The sequence below is a fragment of the Ptychodera flava genome, chromosome 13, assembly GCF_041260155.1.
Source record: "Ptychodera flava strain L36383 chromosome 13, AS_Pfla_20210202, whole genome shotgun sequence".
Classification (NCBI taxonomy): domain Eukaryota; kingdom Metazoa; phylum Hemichordata; class Enteropneusta; family Ptychoderidae; genus Ptychodera; species Ptychodera flava.
In genome coordinates, this window is record NC_091940.1 from 6767437 (window position 1) to 6790482 (window position 23046).

The 23046-nt window shown below is 37.1% G+C and overlaps 1 long non-coding RNA gene across 7 annotated transcripts in view; it reads right to left on the reverse strand.

Moving 5' to 3' along the window:
* LOC139147245 (uncharacterized) overlaps window positions 1–16047 on the reverse strand; it is a 41931-nt gene extending 25884 nt beyond the window's left edge. For 4 of the 7 annotated variants that reach the window (XR_011555677.1, XR_011555676.1, XR_011555674.1 and 1 more), the window contains exon 1: window positions 15696–15850. This is a non-coding gene — a long non-coding RNA (uncharacterized lncRNA). Of the gene's footprint in view, window positions 1–13772; window positions 13995–15695 lie in introns of all 7 variants that reach the window. The other 3 variants (XR_011555678.1, XR_011555672.1, XR_011555675.1) reach the window with 3 other exon arrangements.
* Window positions 16048–23046: the final 6999 nt, after the last annotated feature.

Genomic DNA, 23046 nt, shown 5'->3' on the forward strand with positions numbered 1-23046 from the left:
ATGATTACATTCTTTGATTTTGTGGTTTCATGAATTACAAATGTACTGTTTAATATCATGGTAAAATCTGAGCAAGGCCAAACACCAATGCATTGTGGGATAGTCTTTAAAATTATTAATGGTAAATCATTTTTACATGTCCATTTGATAGAAATGCATTGAATAATAGTCAGTTTACTGGTATTATGTATGCAATTATCTGTTCAGAATGTGAGCACACAACTTAAAGCCACACTTGATGATCAGTTATAGGTAATTTACCTAAGTCACACATTTAAAATCTATATTTCAGGCACTGAGGATGTCTATTGAAATACCCAAACTGTCTTTTAAACCCTGTATGCTGCACTTGGACAGTTTTTACTCTATTTGCTATGTGTCAATCACTTTTTATTTGAAATTCTTGCTTTGGACAGACTTGTTTTTCTGTCATGAACTGAGAGTATCATATGATGGTGAAGTAATCAAAGAAACAGAGGTTTAGCTACCATAGAGATCAGTGCTAGGGGGTTCCCCTCTACTGTCTCTAGCTCTATATTACAATTTCAAAAAAACATGACAAACAATGGTAGAAGAATAGAATATACATTTAGGGAAAGTCACAACATACAAACTTTATTCATGACATCAAAACATAAATGCTGCCAGTAAAAGAGAGACTAAAGATCTAGAATTATTGAATTTGTGGAAATTTGCCTACTGCTCAAAATCACTTGTTGCAAGAAAAATTTTCCACCAATGTATAAATGTACTGTCATTAAGGCAAAGAGATGAATAATTCCCCGCGACTTATATTTTGACTTCTTTGGCACATAGATTATATTGCCATATGACGGTATCCAAGGGGGCAGCCATTTTGGATGTTGCTATGCATTATGGGGAAGGTGCAATGCGTCAGAAAAAGCAATGCATCACTATCAGCAGATGAGAAAGAAAAGATAAATGACGAGAAAACAAAATGAACGTGATGTTGACACCCTAAAGTCACAGATACTTTTCCATATAAATGAGAACGGTTGTATAACATCCTCTGCCTGTGTCTGTTGTTTTAAATATACCTTTCATGACTAAAATTACCCTCCCACACAAAATATATAGCCTTCAGCATTTTAGGAGCAACTTGAAAATTTACATTTTCTTGACAAATACTGAAATTGTCTATACCAAGACAGCACACAGCAAAATAAGTTATTTAAATTTTGATTGTTATAACAAACGCAATTAGGTACTGGTACTGGAGATCTTTTTTCCATTTGAGAATGCAGCTTAATCGATTTTTTTGCTGCAGAAGTGCAGTGAAACATTTACTTTCTGACAAAGACAACAGATATATTTTAAAATGACAGTTTAGAATCAATAAAACTACATTAGCTGATTTGTAAATATGTTCTGAGTTCTGAACAAAAAGATTGCTCCTTTCTGTGTTTATTCTTCATTTGAAGTTTGACTGCAAACTGCACAGATTGAGTGCTGAACAACGAGGGATTGCAGCTTTCTTAGCCAGTGGAAGCTCTGTAGAGGTTTTACTATTTATGAAAATCTTCTTAAATAGATTCTTTGAAAGCGAAAAAAATTCCCCAAAAATTCAAGACATGAGAGAATTATCAGTGCAGATGTAATTACATCTCCTAATAAGTCGGACACACTCTTTTGACAGTGCTTCAAACAAATGTTTGATAGGTTTTCAGTAAAATGAAGGCACAGATCATTTATTATGCCCGGCACAACCCTCTGAAGGCTACTGTGTCGGCAGTGTGGTGCCTTAGCTTTGTGTCGTAAGTAATGATAATTACAACAATGCCTGTACATTTCCTGCATTGCCCTATGAGGGAGCTGTTCATCTGCAAGAATACGCCTGAAAGATGTTAAAATGGAGAAACATACTTATGATTTCAGTAGTACTGACACATTTCTTATCGATCCCTTTCAAGTTTCGTTTCAAATTCTTAATTTTAAATTGATTGCTTTACATTTCACACAAATACAAAATTATCTCATTTTCAGTTGCTCTACAGAAAAATTGTCTTGTAAAGTTTTTTTTAACTGCAGCTTCTGATTTGTTTATATCCTTCAACATATATCATCAGCAGTACCTATATTCTCAGAGCTCATGGTAAAGAAATGAATGTAAGTTTAAGAAAAACTTCATGAAAATACCAAACCAACTATTTTAAAGAAAGAAATGAGAGCAAATCATAACATGTATCATGCAACCGAGTCAGATGTAATTATACAAAGTCCTCATCTTCCACCTGTTATGATAAATCAAGTGAAATTTTATCTCTCAACACCAACCATCAAAGCAATCAGGTTTACGAGCTTTTTATATGGGATCATCATAATTTAAAATAATTTTTAAACAAATCATGTCAAATTTTTGAGAGAGTATTTCCTCTACTATTAAAGCTTGTTTTTTGTATTCATCAATATTTGTCACCTAAATGCTTTGACCTTATAGCAGCTGTGTTACCCAAAAGTACCAATTCCAATGAAATTTTACCACGATTTTGTCAGAAAGACCACTGTGCTTTTCATTTCATTGGTTGAAGGTGTGTGCAACTGACAGTGTTATTGTGATACGATGTGTACATAATTAGTACTAGCTTTCCTGATGCTTTTTGATCTGGTTGGTGAAAATGAAAGAGAATTCACAGTAGATGATTAAACCATACCAACTCTGTTTGTATGACTGTGCATGAGTAGAGAGAAGGGTTGTGTATTTCACCTATGTGTGGGACTGTACGAAACTAGTGCATTTCATCTTCATGTGTCAAATCTGCATAAATCTGCCGTCTGATTTCATGTCAAGAACTGTTAAGTATGTGATTGTCAGTCATTCTATTTCCTCTCAATTTATTTCAGCAATGTTCACGGTCATCTGTGAGGAATGGGTGCCTGTATGTGTAACTCCAATCTAAAATTCTGTACACTGTATAATTTTGAATGTCTCCAGTTTTTACAACACATCTTGTATGCTTACACAATAACTCTGTCACATTCATCTTCTAAATATACATGTGAAAACAAAGCTATTGCGTTCTTGTCCAAAAGTACATAACTACCAAACATTTGGGGTTATTCTTTTCATCATGATTCAAGTATTTATATTTTTTGAAATCTACTTATATCAGTTTCTGTACCATTCTCCTTGTGACCAACTTTTTTCCATATCAGAGGCAGATTTTTCCAACACAGAATGTACTTTCCTGTGGGAATTAATTCATCCTAACTCTGTCATTTTTGATACTGAATATCTGCCATATTTAATTATCGCCAAGATTTACTGCTTTTCATCTCTTATTCCAAATTACTTTTCAGAATTATTTAGATGTACTTGTGATTTGTTGATGCTATGACAAAGTATAGGCCATCATTTTCTGCCATTATTTCACAGATGTTTTGACGTAATTGACGTTATAGATGCCTTGACACACAAAGGTTTAACTTTTGCTCAAACTTTCTTCAAGGAAACTTTAAACCATTCTCTTTACATCAAGAATGGGTCACTTTGCAAAAAGTTTGTTTAAAGACACAAATTACCTAAAATGTACCAATATTTGAAATTCAAAATGGCAGCTATACCCTGTGTTGGCTATACAGACCAGAGAAGAATTAGTTTTTAAATGTTAATTCACAAAAACAAACAATAAAAACTTCAGGCTTTAGGCTTTCAAATTGAGTCCTGACAAACTGAAGACCAGAAAAGCATTATCAAAAATTTGAGTGTCTGAAAAACTGTCCCTGAGGCATACTCTTTGGTAAAGTCCATTGCAAAATGACTTGGAAATTACTTAATTTCAAATGAAAAAAATTGATGGTGACTTTAACACAGCTTATAAAATTTGAACTTATCATTGCTCTAAGTAAGCTGGGAAAGTTATGAATTGTTTTCTTGGCTGTGTGCCCAAGTTATTGATGTGAAAGTTGAAGTTTGGTTCAAACGAGGATCTTTAACAGCACTTAGAACAACTTATTAAAAATCTGTATTGATGTTTACACGGAATATATAATATATTTATTAGCATTTATTATCTTTTGTATACATTTCATTTCATTTCATTTTAGATGTTGTCAATCATCAAGCATTATGAAATATAATTGTTTTGTTTCAGTGGAGGTTGGACAGTTTGTATCAAATCATGTCACAATTGCAGTATAATACGGATAGTTTTCAATCGGATTCGAACCCACAACATACGGCATCAGTCGCCTAGCTGAGAGGCCTGAGACAGAACCAGTCGGCTAAATCTCCACTCCCAAAAAAAGAGTGGTTCAATAGCCGGCTAAGTTGTTACATTTTTCTGACTGAGACCTTTCAACACGTTGTAGAGTTCGTGAAGCACTCACGCACGCATGCTCACTATCATACATCGCACGTACACACTTTATCGAAGCGAAGAAACGAATTTCATCGCTTTAACTGGGCGAACGATAACCTCGGGGACAATTCTGTCCACCAGCAGTGTTACCGACCCAGGATAGAAAATACGGATAGTTTTCAATCGGATTCGAACCCACAACATACGGCATCAGTCGCCTAGCTGAGAGGCCTGAGACAGAACCAGTCGCTAAATCTCCACTCCCAAAAAAGAGTGTTCAATAGCCGGCTAAGTTGTTCCTATTTCTGACTGAGACTTTCGACACGTTGTTGTAGTGTTACGTGCAGAGAAAACGAACAAAAGGGTGAACTCAGCAGTTAACGTTTAAACAAAATTTATTACGAAAATAAAACTAATTGCTAAGTCAGGGATAGAGTACAAGCTTTAAAGTGTACAGACTACTTATCTCAGCTGGGACGGCAAAGCTCCAGTCTCAGAGTTGTAACAGTCAGTCGGATGAATGAACAGTCCTTTGCTTGCAGGCTTGAAGTTGCACAAAGTCCACAGTATAAATCCAGCGTTGGCAGTGAAGGTCTTGAAAAGTCTTGAGAATGACTACTGCTGGAGTTTAGTAACACACAAGAGACACGATCCCAAAAGTCTGACTGGAAGCTGTGCACGTCCCTTTTATAAAGGCATATAAGAACAATCTAGAACTTTTATTGACATGCTAATTACTGTTCTAAAATTATCTCCCTTACACAACTAATCAACTTTCCAGAACATTCCAAACATGACTAATTGAATTCAAGGTTGTGAGGTCATCAAGGGCAGTGACCTTGAGAATGTTCTAGACTAATTGAACTCAGGTCATGATGAGTGTGGGGGAAATGACCTACATAACACACCCCTCTTCAAAAAAAGAAAATTTTTCAAAGAAAAATCTTTCTTTACAAATGTAATCTTGAAAAGGATTTAAGTACTCAAATTTGTTTTACTCTAAAGTAAAATTTCTTGAAAGTGAACAACAATAAAATTTCTTGAAAGTGAACAACAATAAACTCTAAATACGAGAGAGACAGTCTGCAATTAAATTGTCTCTGCCTTTGATATGTCTAATGTCAAGATTAAACTCCTGTAACATTAAACTCCATCTTAGCAATCTCTGATTTTTGCCTTTAAATTTCTGCAGAAAAACAAGAGGGTTGTGATCAATATAAACCACTATTGGCTGATTTGAAGAAGTAACATAACTTCAAAATGCTGTAAAGCTAATATCAAAGATAAACACTCTTTTTCAATTGTAGAGTAGTTTCTCTGGATTTGTTAAATTTGCTAAATTGTTAAAAAATGCAAACAGGATGATCTGTCCCATGACTATCCTCTTGCAATTGGATATTGGAAAACTCGAAATGGCACTGAATTTGGCATAAAGTATGGATTGCAAAGTCCCAGTTATTTTTATTGAGTTCGATATAAAGTCATTGTTCGGCAAATACTTGGCTTCCTCTTGGAGATATTCCGCTTTCGCAGGATTCAGTCTGTCTGGATGTTGTTCCACTGGATTACTGTCGCAGACATCTTCGTTGTGATAGATGATGTTTGTCCTTGTTGAACATCTTGAAACAAATGTTCATGGATTGGTTCTTTCAGCTGTTGTTGTTGTTCTGGCTGGAGGTGTGCCAACTTTGTAGACTCCAGCTTCTCCAGGATTTCTGAGTTCTGAAGCTTGACCGAGCCCAGCTTTGAGTTTAGAGTATTTTCACTCAAGTCAGTTTCAGTATCACTATCTTCATAATGGTTTGAACTGACTGCACTGACAGGCTGAGTTATAGTAGGATTATCCCTATCCAAATATGGCTTAAGCATATTTATGTGACATAGCTGTTTTTGTTTTCGCCTGTCAGGTGTATTATGATGTAATTTAAATCACTCAATTTCTTATCAATTAGATATGGCCCAAAGTAACGAGCATGGAGTGGTTTGCCAGGAATCCGGAAGTAGAACAAGAACTTTTTGACCTGGTTCAAACTTCCGTTTTGAGGTGTTTTTATCATATTGGTTTTCATTGACTGCTGAGATGACTCAAGATTTTCTCTGGCTAATTCACATGCTTTAGAGAGTTTTGTACGAAAATCTGACACATATTGCAAAATATTCAGACAATCATCATCGTCTGATAGGAATTTCTCTTTAACTAGCTTAAGTGGGCCACGGACTGTATGTCCAAATACAAGCTCAAATGGGCTAAAACCAAGAGACTCTTGAATTGACTCTCTAACAGCAAAGAGCAGAAAATGAATTCCTTCATCCCACTGCTTCTCTGTGTCAAAACAGTAGGTCCTAATCATGTTTTTCAAAGTTTGATGAAAATCGCTCAAGAGCACCCTGACTTTCTGGATGATAGGCGGATGACCTATACTGTTTAATGCCTAGCTGATCCATTACTTGTTGAAAAATACCAGACATAAAGTTGGAGCCTTGATCGGACTGGACACATTTAGGGAGGCCAAATAAAGTGAAAAATTTGACTAAAGCTCTCACTATAGTCTTTGTCTTTATGTTCTCAGTGGTATGGCTTCTGGGAACCGAGTTGATGTACACATTATTGTCAGCATGTACTCATTTCCTGATCTTGTTTTTGGTAGGGGCCCAACACAGTCTATTAGAATCCTACTAAATGGTTCTTGAAATGCAGGAATTGGCTGTAAAGGGGCCTTTGGAATGGTCTGATTTGGCTTTCCTACCATTTGACATGTGTGACAAGTTTTACAGAAATGTGCTACATCCTGCCTGAGATTAGGCCAATAAAAGTGACTGAGAATTTTATGATAAATTTTCCTGACTCCCAAATGACCAGCCCAGGGGGTTTCATGGGCCAGGCGCAATATTTCAGCACGATAGGGCTTTGGAACCGCAATTTGATGTTTTATAGCCCAATCGTCATCAACCAAGACATCTGGAGGTCTCCATTTACGCATGAGAATACCAGATTTTGTATAATAGGAAACAGAGCTATCTGAAGTTTTATCTTCATCATCTACCCTGTCAAACAAAGACAAAATATCTGGGTCTTTGTGTTGTTCTGCAATGAGATTTGATCTAGAAAATGTCTGACTTTGGTCAGCAGAAGTTTTACTGGAAGTTTCAAATCCACGAGGGATAACGGAATGATCCGTGTCAAACACCTGACTGAGAAAGGTGTCATTTAAGTCAACATCTGTGACATTATTTTTGAGAGTATTTTGATTCTCGGAAGTTTTCTTTGACATGGCTCGAGTAATGGCACATGAAGGATATAAATCGGGTATCTCTTGTTCAATTGGCTCTGGATTCTGATCTAAACTAGGATTATCAGTCACAAGTGGATTAGTAATGACCTTGTCCCCAGCAAGGTCGTTTCCAAGAAGAAGGTGAATCCCTTCAAAAGGCAAAAAAGGCCTAATACCTAAAGTCACAGGTCCAGAAACAAAGTCCGAAGACAAATAGACATTATGGAGAGGAACAGGAATGAAGTCATTGCAATCTACCCCCTTAATAAGAACTTTAGAACCTGAAAATGACTTTTCAGAAAACGGCAGGGTATCTGCCAACAAAAGAGACTGGGAAGCCCCGGTATCTCTTAAAATTTTGACAGGGGTAGCGGAAGAGAAATCACTAGAAAGTGATATAAAACCATTATGAATAAATGGCTCGAAAATACCCATAATGCTATCTTGAGAAGAATTGACCTTGACCTCATTAATTGGGGATAAGAGGGATTTAACCTCAGAAAATGTGTTGCACACATTATTAGACTCTAATCGAGTTGATGAAGAAATAAGCCGGTGGCTTAGATCCACTTTGACTACTTGACCTTCACGTTTTCTTTTCAATTTGAAACACTCTGACATTAAATGGCCGTCTTTCTTACAATAATTACAAGAAAGTGTACCGAACTGTTTGTCAGAAGGAGATTGAGACTTGGGATCTGATGATGTGGGAGTGTTACTTGTACTCTGTGCATGTTGTCATTTGATTTTCTACTGTCCTTTGAAAAATTCTTGGATGAAAAGGAGGAGTTAAATTACCTGCATTGTTTCTGTATGAAAAGGACTGGGATGGTTTGCTGAGAAATGAAGATTTGTGGGTCAATGAATAATCATCGGCCAAACGTGCAGCAACCTCTAATGTATCTGCCTTTTGTTCATTGATAAACGTCTTGATGTCACTCCGGATGCACCTTTTAAATTCCTCAATCAAAACAAGTTGTCGTAATTTGTCATAATTCTGACTGACCTTTTCAGAAGAACACCAACGATCAAACAGTTGTTCTTTTGTTCGAGCAAATTCAACATAAGTTTGATCTTTCACCTTCTCACAATCCCTAAATTTCTGACGGTAAGCTTCAGGCACCAACTCATAACCCTTGAGAATTAATTCCTTCACAGAATCATAATCTGAAGCCTGTTCTACTGACAACTGAATGTAAATTTCTCTGGCTTTACCCACCAAAGCACTCTGCAAAAGCATAGACCAGGACTCCTTAGGCCAATCCAGACTCTGAGCAATTTTCTCAAAATGAAGGAAATATTTATCAACATCCTTTTCTTGGAAAGGGGGAACTAACCTGAAATGCTTAGTGATGTCAAAATTGTCTGAAGGGAAGAATTTTCCTGACTTTCCAAGCTCTAAACGTCTCATTTCTAACTGCAGTCGGCGTTCTGCTAATTCTCTTCCTTTTCTTTTTCCTCTCTTTCTTTCTCCCTTTGTCTTTCTTCCATTTGCAATTCTTTTTCTTTCATTTCCAATTCCCTCTCTTTCTGTCTTTCTTCCATTTCTAATCTTTCCTGCCTATCTTTCTCTCTCTGTCTTTCTTCCATTTGTAATTCTTTCTCTCTCATTTGTAATTCTAGTTTCTTGATCTCCAAATTTGTCTGCATTTCTAATTCTAATTTTCTAGTTCAAAGGTAGACTCGGGCTCATAATCTTTCACTTCAGGTGGATTCCTCAAATTGGCCTAAATTAACTAAATGTTTTGCAATGTGGTACTGTATTTCCCGCTTGCGCATAGATCGTTTAACTTCTACCTTGAGGAAATTGGCCAGTGTTATGAGGTCGTCTTTTCTGAGGGAATCAAATGTGTCCTGATCAAGGTCATCCATTTCCTCTGGTTTAAATTCCGCCATGATTAATTTCGCTGAGTTCACAGTATATAGTAGTTTTGAAAAGCTGTCAAAATGTTGTCAAACGGCTCAAAATATTCGTTTCCCGGACGAGCCCCCAATTTGTTACGTGCAGAGAAAACGAACAAAAGGGTGAACTCAGCAGTTAACGTTTAAACAAAATTTATTACGAAAATAAGACTAATTGCTAAGTCAGGGATAGAGTACAAGCTTTAAAAGTGTACAGACTACTTATCTCAGCTGGGACGGCAAAGCTCCAGTCTCAGAGTTGTAACAGTCAGTTGGATGAATGAACAGTTCCTTCTGCTTGCAGGCTTGTAGTTGCACAAAGTCCACAGTATAAATCCAGCGTTGGCAGTGAAGGTCTTGAAAAGTGTTGAGAATGACTACTGCTGGAGTTTAGTAACACACAAGAGACACGATCCCAAAAGTCTGACTGGAAGCTGTGCACGTCCCTTTTATAAAGGCATATAAGAACAATCTAGAACTTTTATTGACATGCTAATTACTGTTCTAAAATTATCTCCCTTACACAACTAATCAACTTTCCAGAGCATTCCAAACATGACTAATTGAATTCAAGGTTGTGAGGTCATCAAGGGCAGTGACCTTGAGAATGTTCTAGACTAATTGAACTCAGGTCATGATGAGTGTGGGGTAAATGACCTACATAACAGTAGAGTTCGTGAAGCACTCACGCACGCATGCTCACTATCATACATCGCACATACACACTTTTAATTGGCCCTTGAAAAAACAAAAAAGTAAACATACGTAACAGAAACAAAACTTATTAAAGCAAAGCTAATCCAAAGGCCATTAATTCAATGGTTCTGATTTGAAAGTGTATAAAAAACATGTGGCAGACTTTTTCATAAAATATTGACAGCTTTATCAGCAAAATATGATCGCATTTAATTCATTTAATTCACATGACATTGTGTAATTGGCATGGTATGTTTAAAAAACTCATGCCAGTTCTTTTTACAGTATGTAATGAACAACCTGGATGTGACAAAGTCAATTTCACAATGAGATATTTCATTCAGAAAAATAAAGTGGGTTAGATTATTGTTAATTTCCATAATCCTGCCTCTTTTCAATCCAAAAGCAACTTAAAACTGAAACATACACACTGAAACAACTCATTACTGGTATATTTAAAAATCTGAACTTGACCTTTCTAGTTCAATCTTTGCGGCTGACTCGCAGCGTGTTTGCAAGGTTATATCTGATTGGTCGATTGTCACTATTCACAGCCACTTAGGGAGTCTTTTGTATTGTTTTCATTATATTGGTAAGATTCAGCCACCCAATTGGATAACAGCTTCGAAATCGCTGCGAGTCGCCCCAATCTTTGTTCTTGAAGTAGATGCAGTGCAGAGGTAAATCCTTCCTAACAGAAAAAATACTATGTGCCGTGTAATTATATAATATTTTTAATTATCTTTTTAAAAAAAGCCATATAATAAAGCTACTATCATGAAATCAATTTAAAAGTTACACTGGTGGTTCCTAATGAACCTTACTTGGCCTTGCATTTTAATCCTATGTCCATTTTACACCACGTTTTTATATTACAATTTGACTGCAAGGGCATTTAGTAGTAAAATAGAGTCCCTGGATAACTGGCTGTCAATGTATGGAATTGTGACTGTGACAACTGAGAGCGGTTAAAACCATGCCGATGTAAATGCCTCACTTGAAACAAAACCCGCCACCACCATATATGGACAACATAAACAATAATCCACCCCTTGTTCTTTTATGTCCCTGGATTGGTTTCCGCCTCACGTATGCGATGTCTGGCCCTTCATCAAGGGGTCAAATATTGCTCTACTTGATATCAGCTCTTGGGCACGCTTGGCAGAATGACTGGCTTGGACAACAGTGTGATATGGAAGCAAATAGCTAGACATTGTCTAGAAATTCCAGTTTTGTTTATTTTTTCAATGAAAGGACGGCTGAATGTGGCAAATGGGGAACATAAAATGGAATATTAGTGATATAGGCAACAAATATAATTTTTTGAATAAAAACTGTCAGAAAAGTTCTCTTTTTGCTAGTAATCTCTTCCTTGCATTCTGTTGCCGTCTGCCACATCATTCAGTTTGGCCTGTGACCCTTGACCTTGAAAAAGAGGTCAACCATGCCATGGTACAAAATGTTAATTTGTTAATGATTACTGTTATGGCTATAACTGTCAAAACTGATTAAAATTAAAACAACAATTTGCAAATCCTACACACTATGTTTCAAAATAATCAGATTTTTTTCTTGTAATTATTTGAAAGCAACAAAAAGTTCAATTGAGCTCTTAAAATACCAAACAAAAAAATCTCTGCTGATACCTTTTACTTGGTTGTGTTTCAAAACTTAAAGAGTTTTTAAAAAAACAACTCACATTATGTAAAATAACAAAATTTGTTACTTTTTAAATTGATAATACTCCCTAATTGAACTGGCCTAAAAATGCTAGTTCATGTATATTCTGAGATTTTGATCCTATTCTATCCAATCAAACTTGACAGGTTAAATAAATTAATCCATTTCAACATATTTACTCTGTTTCTTGATGACAAAATTCTGAAACAGTAAAATTCTAACAAGATAGGAATACTTTGTGATATTAAATATTTTATCTATACTTAGTATTTTTGGATATATTTACTGCCAATGTTCATCTCACAGGATACCAAAGTTCTTGTTTCTTCATAGTTTATTACTTTTCTTGTTCATAAGCTTTTTCATATTTCATACTGCTTCAGTTTACATATTAGTTTTGAAAAAGACCTTCCCTTTTAAAATATTAAAATATTACTGTAGTTTTGGCAGAACAGTGGAAACCCTTTTCGCAAATGCAGTATTGCAAAAATCAAATATCATAAAGGTTTACTTTATCTGTAACAACACAATACCCTCACTTAGAAATTCTTAACATTACATACCAATACTGGTGACATCTCTACTGAAAATCTATTTCATATTTGATTTAAAAACAACAACAACCAAAAAAAACCCAAAAATAATCATGCTTACAAATCACCAGGTTACAGTTCTTCATTGGCAGACAAGTTTGAATTGACCAAACAAGTTTCTTAAAATGGATTCTGAAAAAAATATCATTGTGTGCCCAAGCAGCCTTCATCATCATGATACAAGATATATCATAATTCCCAAACTGCTAACCTTAAGAAGTCTGATCAGAGCAGCTTAAGTAGAAAATTGATACCCTTAAGTTGCTTTCTGACCAATTCAGCAGTAAATCATAAACCAGCCCTGTAGCAAAAAATTCAACATGTCATGCACTCGTATCAAGCACTGCAATCCCTGGAGCCTTCTACCTGCAAGCTGATGTTACCACTCAATTTTTCTTCTGTATCAACGTTGATAGTTGATGTTTGAAAGGTCAAACCTCAACAATAAACTACAATTTTTTCCCTGGATATGTTGGCTGCTTATCGGGCAATCGGAAAGAGGTTGTGTTCGCAAACCAATGAATTCTGCATCTTCACCCTTTACAGGACAAGTACGTGTAACTCTGTGTTGCTCCCTAATCCCGACCTTCCATAAGGTCACTAATAAACGGTTAAATCACACTTCCTCAAACTTGATTTTCAGGGAAAAAAATGAAAGTTTTATCCGTTTCACACTGTGAGGGAACATTCAATGACAACTCTCTGAGAAGGTGTCCTGCAGTGTGAAGTCAACATCACACTCAAACCGTGACGATAGTAGCCCTGGTGACAAACGCCTCTGTTTGACTTTGGTAACTACTCGACTGATTATGTATGAATACCATCATGTAGTTTTCAATTACACGGCCTTGGCAGTATTCCATTCCTGTATGTACTGTAAAAGTGTCATATTTGATAATTACAAATTATGTAACTCATTCATCTCTTCTTTGATTTTCATATCAAACAATTTTGTCACACGATACTGTCACAAGCTTTACAAGTAGCAATATGTGAGAAATGAGTGCATATGTCTTGTCATTTCAAACAATTGATCAGGTCTTGAACAATGATTGATTGAAACCTTGCAAAACTGAATCATCCTAGGCTGACTATTTTTCTCATTTTACTATGGGTCCTTTCATTGTAAATAATCACAACATACCCCTCTAGGAAAGTGTAACTTTGCAATATGGATAAGTCTTACTAAAATACTTCATTTCTACAACAATAGTGATCTTATGCACAGTCATCTTGATGACTTTGAAGACATAACCTGGACTCAATGCCACAAAGAGTTTTCAGTGAGGAGGTATGTCTTAAATCTTTACCTTTAATATCACTTCCCCATCTGCCAAGTCAGTAAAAAGTGGTATTGAGCCAAAACCATAATATGTGTTTTCACCAACTTGGCTTGGTCTGTTAGTGCAGCTTTAATCTGTAAAATCATGTTTACAGTATCTCTGTTTTTTAGGGATCTTCAAGTCTTCAAGTCTTTGTCAAAATGCACCATATGGGACATGTTTTGCTTCACTAGTTTTAACCAACTTGACCTGATGGTGGAATATGAACTTGTCAGGGAAAGGGTCAAAGGACAGATGAATATGGAGGGGGAGGACAGTGAAAAACACTCATTTCTTGTTGGCTGATTGTCTGCTTTTGTATTACCTGGTACATTTGACAGAAGCTAATCAAATGTAAACTTCAAAGAATTAAAGAGTTTTCTCATTAACAGCTTGTGTATGATGTACTTTTTTGAAAAAAAGAAACTTTGAAGCAGCTTTTCCTTATTTTTGCTAAATCACTTTTATAAAGATTCAAGTGAATTGTGATAAAAACACTGTTCATCTTAGCTTCATTGGAGACATGATGACTGCAAAGAATTCACAATGGCCTTCTTAGAAATCATTTTGGTTGCCATGGCATCTGAGAAATTTATGAAAATTATACAACCAATATGTTAAACACATGACAAAAAATTGTTCATATATATATATATATATTATATATATATATATATATATATATATATATATATATATATATATATATATATGTATATATTTAGTGCAATACACACATTCTTCATGAAGTCAATATGTATGATATTTGTATGGCTTCAAGTTTAATATCTCAATTACTGGACAAAGGCTGGCAATATCAACTGAGAATATTTTCATACCATTTGGAAAATTGTTTGTCCAAATGTCAAATAACAGAAACTGCATTTGTGGTGAATTGTATTGAATAAAAATAAAATGTTTATATTAATTTTGTTTTCTCTTTTGCAATTGTTGATCTTTTGTGTATTTTGTCATTAACCCTGAACTGTGTTGTTGTGGTGTTTTTCATAGATTTCTAAAAAACATTTCCTATTGCACATGTTAGCAACTATCTGACATTTTAGTGGCACCCTAAGGCTGTGAATAAAATCGACTGTCATTAAAATACCTGTTCGCCTTTAATCTTTGCAATTTAGAATGATGAAAAACCTCACATTTAATTGACCCCGTCACACCTTTCCAAATTTCATGAATTTTTATTACATTTTTCCCATTCACCTCAAATTCCATTAAAAGAACTATTATTTCCCGATAAGCCTTCTTCTCGCGATCTGATCACGTTTCTACGGCCACGAGGGGAGGCATTTGACCTTGAAATGGGGACACCCGTAAAGGTCAAGGCACCGTGGGTAATTTATCTGGCACGCCTAACGAGTTTTATAGCATGCGGTTTATTCGCGATTGTAAATTAAGTACACGCACTGCACTGAATGAGTGGCGACAGTGCTTGTACGTCTACCTCCATGGGCCTACATACCTTTACATGAAACAGCGCCGCAGTGTAACCACAACACGAAATGGTTTGATATTTGGGGATAATGGACAGAGGTGTGACTCGCGTATAAAACATGGAGGTACTGCACTTTCTCACTTACTTCAAAAGTCTCGACATTCCACCATAGACACTAGAAAAATTTCTCTAGGGTCTAGGATTCCACCGACACGGTGCACTTTTCAATAGCACTAACCACAAACAGTCCAGGTATGATGGCATCCGTTTATGTCGCTTGGGCCAGTCTCCGGGCTTAGGGTGTCACAACAGAGTGGTGACAATGCGGTAAACCGAATACCGTGTGAATATAAGTTATATAAACATCAATGAAGAACTACATATACAACTACATATTGTACTCTGCTAAACTGCGCTATACATGACGGGGCCTATCAAGTTGAAGTTGTGTCGTGACTTACTTAAAACTTGGACTTCAGCGCGGCGAAGAGAAGAACTTCAAACTTCAAAACCTCAAATGTCAAAGTTTAACTGCGACAATAAAGTCTTCCCTCTTCTTGCTGCGCAAGTTTCCTTATCACAGCTGCTAACTTTGATATCTAGCAAGTAGCGAAATCAGCACAGGCTCTTGAGTCAATGCAGGCGAACCGCTAGCCGTCACTGCTACAATTGTATCAGTGACGGCTAGCGGTTCGCCTGCATTGACTCAAGAGCCTGTGCTAGCAAGCAAGTAGCGAAATCAGTACTAGCATGGACGCTTTTTTTACGTCCATCGTACTGGGTAATCAGTTAGCTCAAATCGAGAAATCAGGTGACCAATTGTCGAGGTTAAAGGTCATATTTCTGTTAGTCCAGCCACCGTCGCTCGAGAGCTATTCAGCTCTGGGACTATTCGCCCCATAGACTAGTATACAGAAGCGAAGGGGTATTTCTCGCTTCTGTATACTCGTCTATGGGGCGAATAGTCCCAGAGCTGAATAGCTCTCAAGCGACTGTGGTCCAGCCTGGCGCGCTAGCGTCAAGCGCAGTCGGGAGAATCTATCTGGGTTTGCTTGCTTTTTATTTTAACCTATTTACAACGACGGGTCTCTTGTTCATATCTCTCCATTGAAATTTCACATTCTGGCAAATGATGGTCACCTACTTCCATTTTCATACCATAGATAAAAAAACTATTCATGATATGATTTGAGTGATAGAGCGCGCCAGAGCACAGGGAATTGAGTAATCTTGTTGTTGTTGTTGTTGTTGTTGTTGTGTTGTTGTTGTTGTTGTGTTGTTGATGATGATGATGATGATGATGATGATGATGATGATGATGACGATAATAAAAAATATTAAAAAACAATGTGTCATTCTTTGCTGTTGTTTGTCGATGTTGTAGATAATTGTAAAAGAAAACTGTAATCGTGACAAAAAAAGACGTAGGTCGCCCAACGTCACTCCGTCCTATTAGGCCCTATACAACCGGACGGGAGTGACGTTGGGCGACCTACGTCTTTTTTGTCACGATTACAGTTTTCTTTTACAATTATCTACAACATCGACAAACAACAGCAAGGAATGACACATTGTTTTTAATATTTTTTATTATCGTCATCATCATCTTCATCATCATCACCACCAACAGCAACAACAACAACAACAACAACAACAACAACAACAACAAGATTACTCAATTCCCTGTGGCCAGAGTCCAAAAAGCATGGTACCTCCATGCAAAAAGTCAGCTTAGGAGAGAACCATTTGATTTTTGGGGGGTGGCTGGAGGATTTTGAGGGGACAAAACTTTGTTGGCAGGTGAAGAAGAAAAAATCATTGATCCGCTAATGTCATGAGAAAAAAATGATCATAGCAAACCAAAGGAAAAAAAGTGTCCCAAATTTGGGAAATACGACTCTCTCATTCTCTCATTCTCTGGAGGTGCCATGCACATGAGGAAGTCAAAATGCCAATGTTGGATTGTTGACGATTGTTACTCAAACATTGATCATGCAAAACATATAATTAAAAATATATATCAGTGTCCAATGTCGTTTTCAAACAGTCTTACTTGGTGCAAAACAAATTGAAACACCTCAGATTGCACTATTGTACATATCAATTTCTCAAATTTTTCAATGTGAGAGGGTCGGGACATCCCTCTCATGCTCCCCCTGGGATGCCCTATGCCATTTTCAAGTGGTTTTTACTGGTGCAAACAAATTGAAAATGCCTCTCAGATTGCAACATTGCAAACGTCAATTTCTCAAAATTTTCGATGCAAGAGGGGGTATCTTGCACTCTCCCGCTAACTCTCTTGCACCTCCACAAAATGCTCTAATAATTTTTTTTTCAGTTTCTTTTTAGGCCCTACTATTAAATTTCAATAAAGAATTCATCAGAGACAATCCTTAATTTTACAAAATCCCTGTCCTCTAATTTAATGTCATCTTTCCTGTGCTCACATAGACTACTACTCGTTATTTTTAGGTGTGCAGTTGTTAACCTGTGATATGTAATTAACTTAGAACCACTTATTAAAAAACCCAGTATCACGTAAAAAAGTTTTCATTGCTTCCACATGTGAAACAATTGATGCAGGTGAGGACAGACAATAGAAAAAGTGGGAAAAAATTGCTGTCATACCCATTTCCTCCAGCCCCCCTCAAAATCAAGTGGTTCTTCCATTAGTGCCTATGTCATGTAGGCTGGGTGTCTTTATAACATTTACAAGGATAAGAGACTTTGTAGAAATGATAAAACTCGTCCAAGAGGGGGTCAGACAATTTACATGAGTACAATAAACCACGCAGTCCCTACACCGACCCCGGGGGGGGGGGGGGTTGAATAAACCATAGACACTCGAGCTAGACTAAATTTTCGTTGCAATACGTATTTGTTTGTTTCTTTGTTCAGTACTTAACAGGGACTATCAGAGAGTGCAGTAAATTACAATAAACTACTTCGATTAACGAACATTTGATGAAAAGTGTAACATTAAATAAACAATAAAAATATATTTACAGGGAAAAGGAAGAGGCGGCAGAGCTACTTGAAGTACCCGTGACAAAAGTACCTCACAGGCAAATCGCAAATGGCAATATCTTACGCTTCATTATGTTAATAAAAGTCTGTTTCCCAACCCCACCCCCACCCCTTAGAGCTTCAGTTGTAATATTGTATGAGCTTAAACCAAACGTTTGGGAAAATGTAATATTACAGAAAGAGCGGGGTGCCTGATCCATCCCCCAACTGTAGAGGTCGTAGTTTGGGTTTGCGATAAGGTGAAATCTACAGGATTTTGTATATATGTGGCCACTTTGGATACATGTACAAAAGGGACGACGACTTACACAATCCGTACATTTTTTCCCTACTTTAGAGCAAAAGTTTGCATTTTCATTGATTCATTTCCCCGTAAACATACCTGCATTTTGAATACGTTATACCAACAAGATTCCCAGACTGTAAGGCCCTCAAAATAAGCACAGACCACAGTCTCTCTGTGGGTAGAGAGACTGTGCACAGGCCCAATACTAGCTCTGCGTAGCAGGGCTGTGTGTTCCCGACTGGGAGGGTTACAGCCGAGAAACACGCCACGCAGAGCTATAACTGCTATAACCCCATTACCAACATCTCCTGTGCAGGGGAGAAAGATCCCATATTATAATACCACGTGACAATGTAACAGAGAGTCATGATATCTACTCTTCGTTTATTTTCACCCGCTTTTATTTCCCATGAAAAGTGTTGTGCATCTGTAAACTCCCAGTTTCGATATTTCACTGATGGCACAAATACTGCTATTTGACTGGCCGAGACGTGAAATTAACCGTGCTATATTGGCAATATAGCACGGTTGGTAGGCACGACCTCTCAACAGGAAAAAAATTCCCCTATTGACTTTTTACGCCAGAATTTCAATGTTATATTATGATATAACAGCAATAAACCACCTCAACAATGGGCATACCACGAGATTTTGACCATGTACCAGTTTACTCCATATATGCACACGCTATTGCTCGTGCACATATGTGGCGAACTGGGTGTGGTTAATTGCTTACATGTAATAATTGCTCCATCAGTAAAATCTATGTTGAACAAGAAAACACATGAAGATCTTGTAAATGACTGAAGCAATTTCGTTTTCTCGATTACTTTTAATGATTGTGTCCCTTGTCGTTATCCTCAAGGTCATCCTTAGCAATTCTTGAAAACACACGTTTATTGTCTAAACTTAGCGATTTCCACGTTTGGACATTAATATGTAGAGATCGTGCATTGTTGGTTATAAAGAAATTTGTCAGCACATTACGATCGAGCCATTCTCGTTCGAGCTTGCCCGACGCTCATGCACAAAGCGAGCAGTAATTATTTCAGCTTTGGTACCTTTAATTTTCTGAATAATTAGCTTTTACAATCGTCTTATTATTAAATTAATTCAAAGCAAACGGTTTGCCCATTCTTCTGTTACACCAAAGACCATGGACTGCAGGTGCAGAATATATGGTTCTAATGTTCCTGCATAGAGAAGACAGGGACCATTCCAGGTGAGCACGGTGAAACGATCACGTCTGGAATCATGCTACAGCGAGCAGTAATACATATATTCCAGGTGCAGTGTATGTCTGGTATATCTACCCTTGTAGTTATACAAATCCTTGAAAAGTGATTCGTTAAACAAGTATAATCGGGGCGACTCTAACTGAAATAAAAACACATGTCCCAATCAACATTGAAAGCAATTCTTTGAGCTACTACTGGCTTCCGATGGATTTCTATTTTGGTTAAATAAACCACGGTCCCTCCACAAACGGCTTCTTAAATTGCTGGTATTCCGATTAAAGGACTACCAGCCCCAGCACGTCATCGCACATTTAGTTGTTTATTAATTTTATGAGCAAGGAGTTGTAACGTGGCAGTAATTTTAAACAGTATTTTTTTTAGCCCAATACGTCGTAAAATTGGGTTTTACTGCCGATGACACAATTATTAGCATCATCCCCCTCTTGATGTAATTGAGAGCAGTTCAGCGACGGAGTGCGCACCCGTTATATTCTGGGCTGGCTGAGGATTTTCGAATAAAAATTGTTGCCGGACAGATGTTAAACAATTGTCGTCGCAGAAAAGTATGAAGTTTATTTATTTATTTTTTTATTTATTTAATTATTGGGAGTTAAATCCATTTACTGTGATGGACTCGATCCTCTGTTTGGTGAGGTGTGGCTTTTGGGGCCATCGTCTATACCCGGCGTCTATATCATTGTTGCATTTGTCAGCAGGTACATCTGTCATCATTTATATGGCCTAGCTTTTAGTTATCAGTTCACAACGGGTCTAGGTCCTGACAGGATTCATGGAGACATAACAAGCAGAAAAACCTGGGACTTTGTGTATTTGCAGATTGGTAGAAGTGTACAACATAACCTGTGTATTATTTTGTGTTTTGTTACTTAGATACTGATCTCCACTATTAGATTTTAAAATAATTCTTGATACGGCTAATACAATTGTTTGTACATCAAATTAATTGTATAAGCTTATTTGGGAATAATATCAACTAACAAAAACATAGTCTGTCTCTCAGTATATAGACATTGCAGTGATAAAGATCAAGTGTACTAAGATTACTCACGTGTTTGAACTTGTTTCGATTTTTCTACTGAAAAATCGCTTTGCCGTTGAAAATCACCGATGCTTCACGGGCTCTAACTCGACCACGGGTTACCGCAATAACGTAGGTGCAAAACAGAAAAAATTGTCAGATCTTAACCTGTCAGAATCGGCTAAAATTGCACACCAGATGCAATGCTAAGTTTCGCGATAATCCCATGGTTGCGATTGGAACTGTCACACTCGAGCTAAGACCGATGATCCGACATAAACAGGTATACTTTCTGATGCCGACTTCGGTGAATGAAACAAACAAAACGGTAAAAACAATGACTGAACGGTATACGGATAGTCAGTCAGGAAGCCTTCAGTTAAAGCGTGGGTTGGTGTATTGCATCTGAAGTTATACAGTCTTGTCACCAACAGCATACAACTAACTAAACTGCAGAATAATTATTTAATAAATAATTATTTTCTGACCAGAACTTACAGGCAAAGTCGATGTATCAGCAACGTCGGACCAGAGGACTACATTCGGACAGAGTAAAAACAAACCATATTTTTGAAAAGGTTATATTTTCTACGCTCCAAACTTTGTTTCCCGATGTCGCATGTTGATGGAATGTTTGTCTTGGCAATTGCTACTGTCAACAGCTAATATAACTGTACATCTCGACTGCTTTTGACGATGAGAGCCGTTGAAATACGGTGTCGACAACAAAAGAACAAATTTGTAATTTGATCCATCCTATATAGTAAGACAATTCAGCTGTCGCGGGTGCTTTCGAAACTTTTGATGCTTTGCTGTAAATTTTTATAGTTTCAAATTTTATACATCCAATTAGCTTTTCCTGACATTTTCAATAACTACCCAATGAAAAACGGCCAGGAAAAATTTCCCTGTAACTTTATTACATCCTTGCCCCTTCCCGCCAAAGCTACACTTTATCCTTACGTAAACCTCCTCTCACATTGAAATCACCGCTTCGATCGTTCATCAATGGGGGTGGATAGCTGCATGTGCTTGTACATCTTAAAGGAAAACGAACGTCGGAACTGCGCCTGTGTGAGTTTCTTGTTTACAAACAGTGTATTTCGTGCATGATATCTAGCTGCACGCCGTCATCATAGCTGCAACATTTAAATTACACGATGTAGATTATGACAGACATGTGACCCTTGAGCGCAGTTCCGACGATTGTGTCCCCTTAAACTGTTCAGATATTTACTCACGTCTCACATCCGGTCAACATTGTTTTTGTTGTGGTTTCTAGAATAACAAAAAGGCATGGAATATTATATTATCTTTACAAGTTCAAGTGTCAAGTCACTGAGGAAATGCGGTGTTTCAAAAGTTTAGGCACTTTACAGATCCTTAGTAGTTTTATCATAACGAAAAGTCATAGACCCTCGAGAAAAAACGCAAATGAAGGCGATGATGTCAACATTCTGTGGGAAGAAACGGCAGTGGGGGACTCACTCTCTATGCCGCTTCCGGAGGATGGTTGTTTATGCGATGAGTCTATACAAGTCTGCAACAGATGAGGTGACAGGTCGATGGCCTACTGGACACTGACCAGCGTTTGACCTTCGAACGGAGACAGACAATAGTGATATTGCCTGGAAAATGTGGGATGCAGTGGGAGGTCTTCACTCCTGATCTTCGATTGTTGGGAAGCAATGATTTGAGAAGGGCGGCCTATTTGGAGTTCCTAGCAGACAGACCGTTTCATTAGCCTACTTATTACACATCATTTTATCGAGGGTGGTCTGCTTTACAAAATAGAAATGTAAGCTTCATCAGAAATGTAAGCCTAGTCACAAACAGACAAGGTACACAAGCATCACCGTAGTTGATAGCGCTTTTAGATTATACACTAAAAGCGCTATTAACTACGGTGGTGCTTGTGTCAAGGTACGCAGCCAGTGAAAATGTACGACGCACGAAATAAAATAAAACAGACAACAAATAAGGAAAGTAATTGCGAATTAGGTTAAACCTATGTTTAAATATTTTAACTATGGCTTGTTACTGGAGCAAAGTTGTCGGTGCACCTCTGCTTGTGGTATAAGAAACCGGAAGTTACGTCATGCCAGATTCTCGATAATCGAGCACCTGCTTTGATTTTTAGATACATGCAGATGTTAAATGTCAAGAAATATTTGATGACATAGTATTTATAACCGTTTTAAGCTCAAAGTTTGGGAATAATT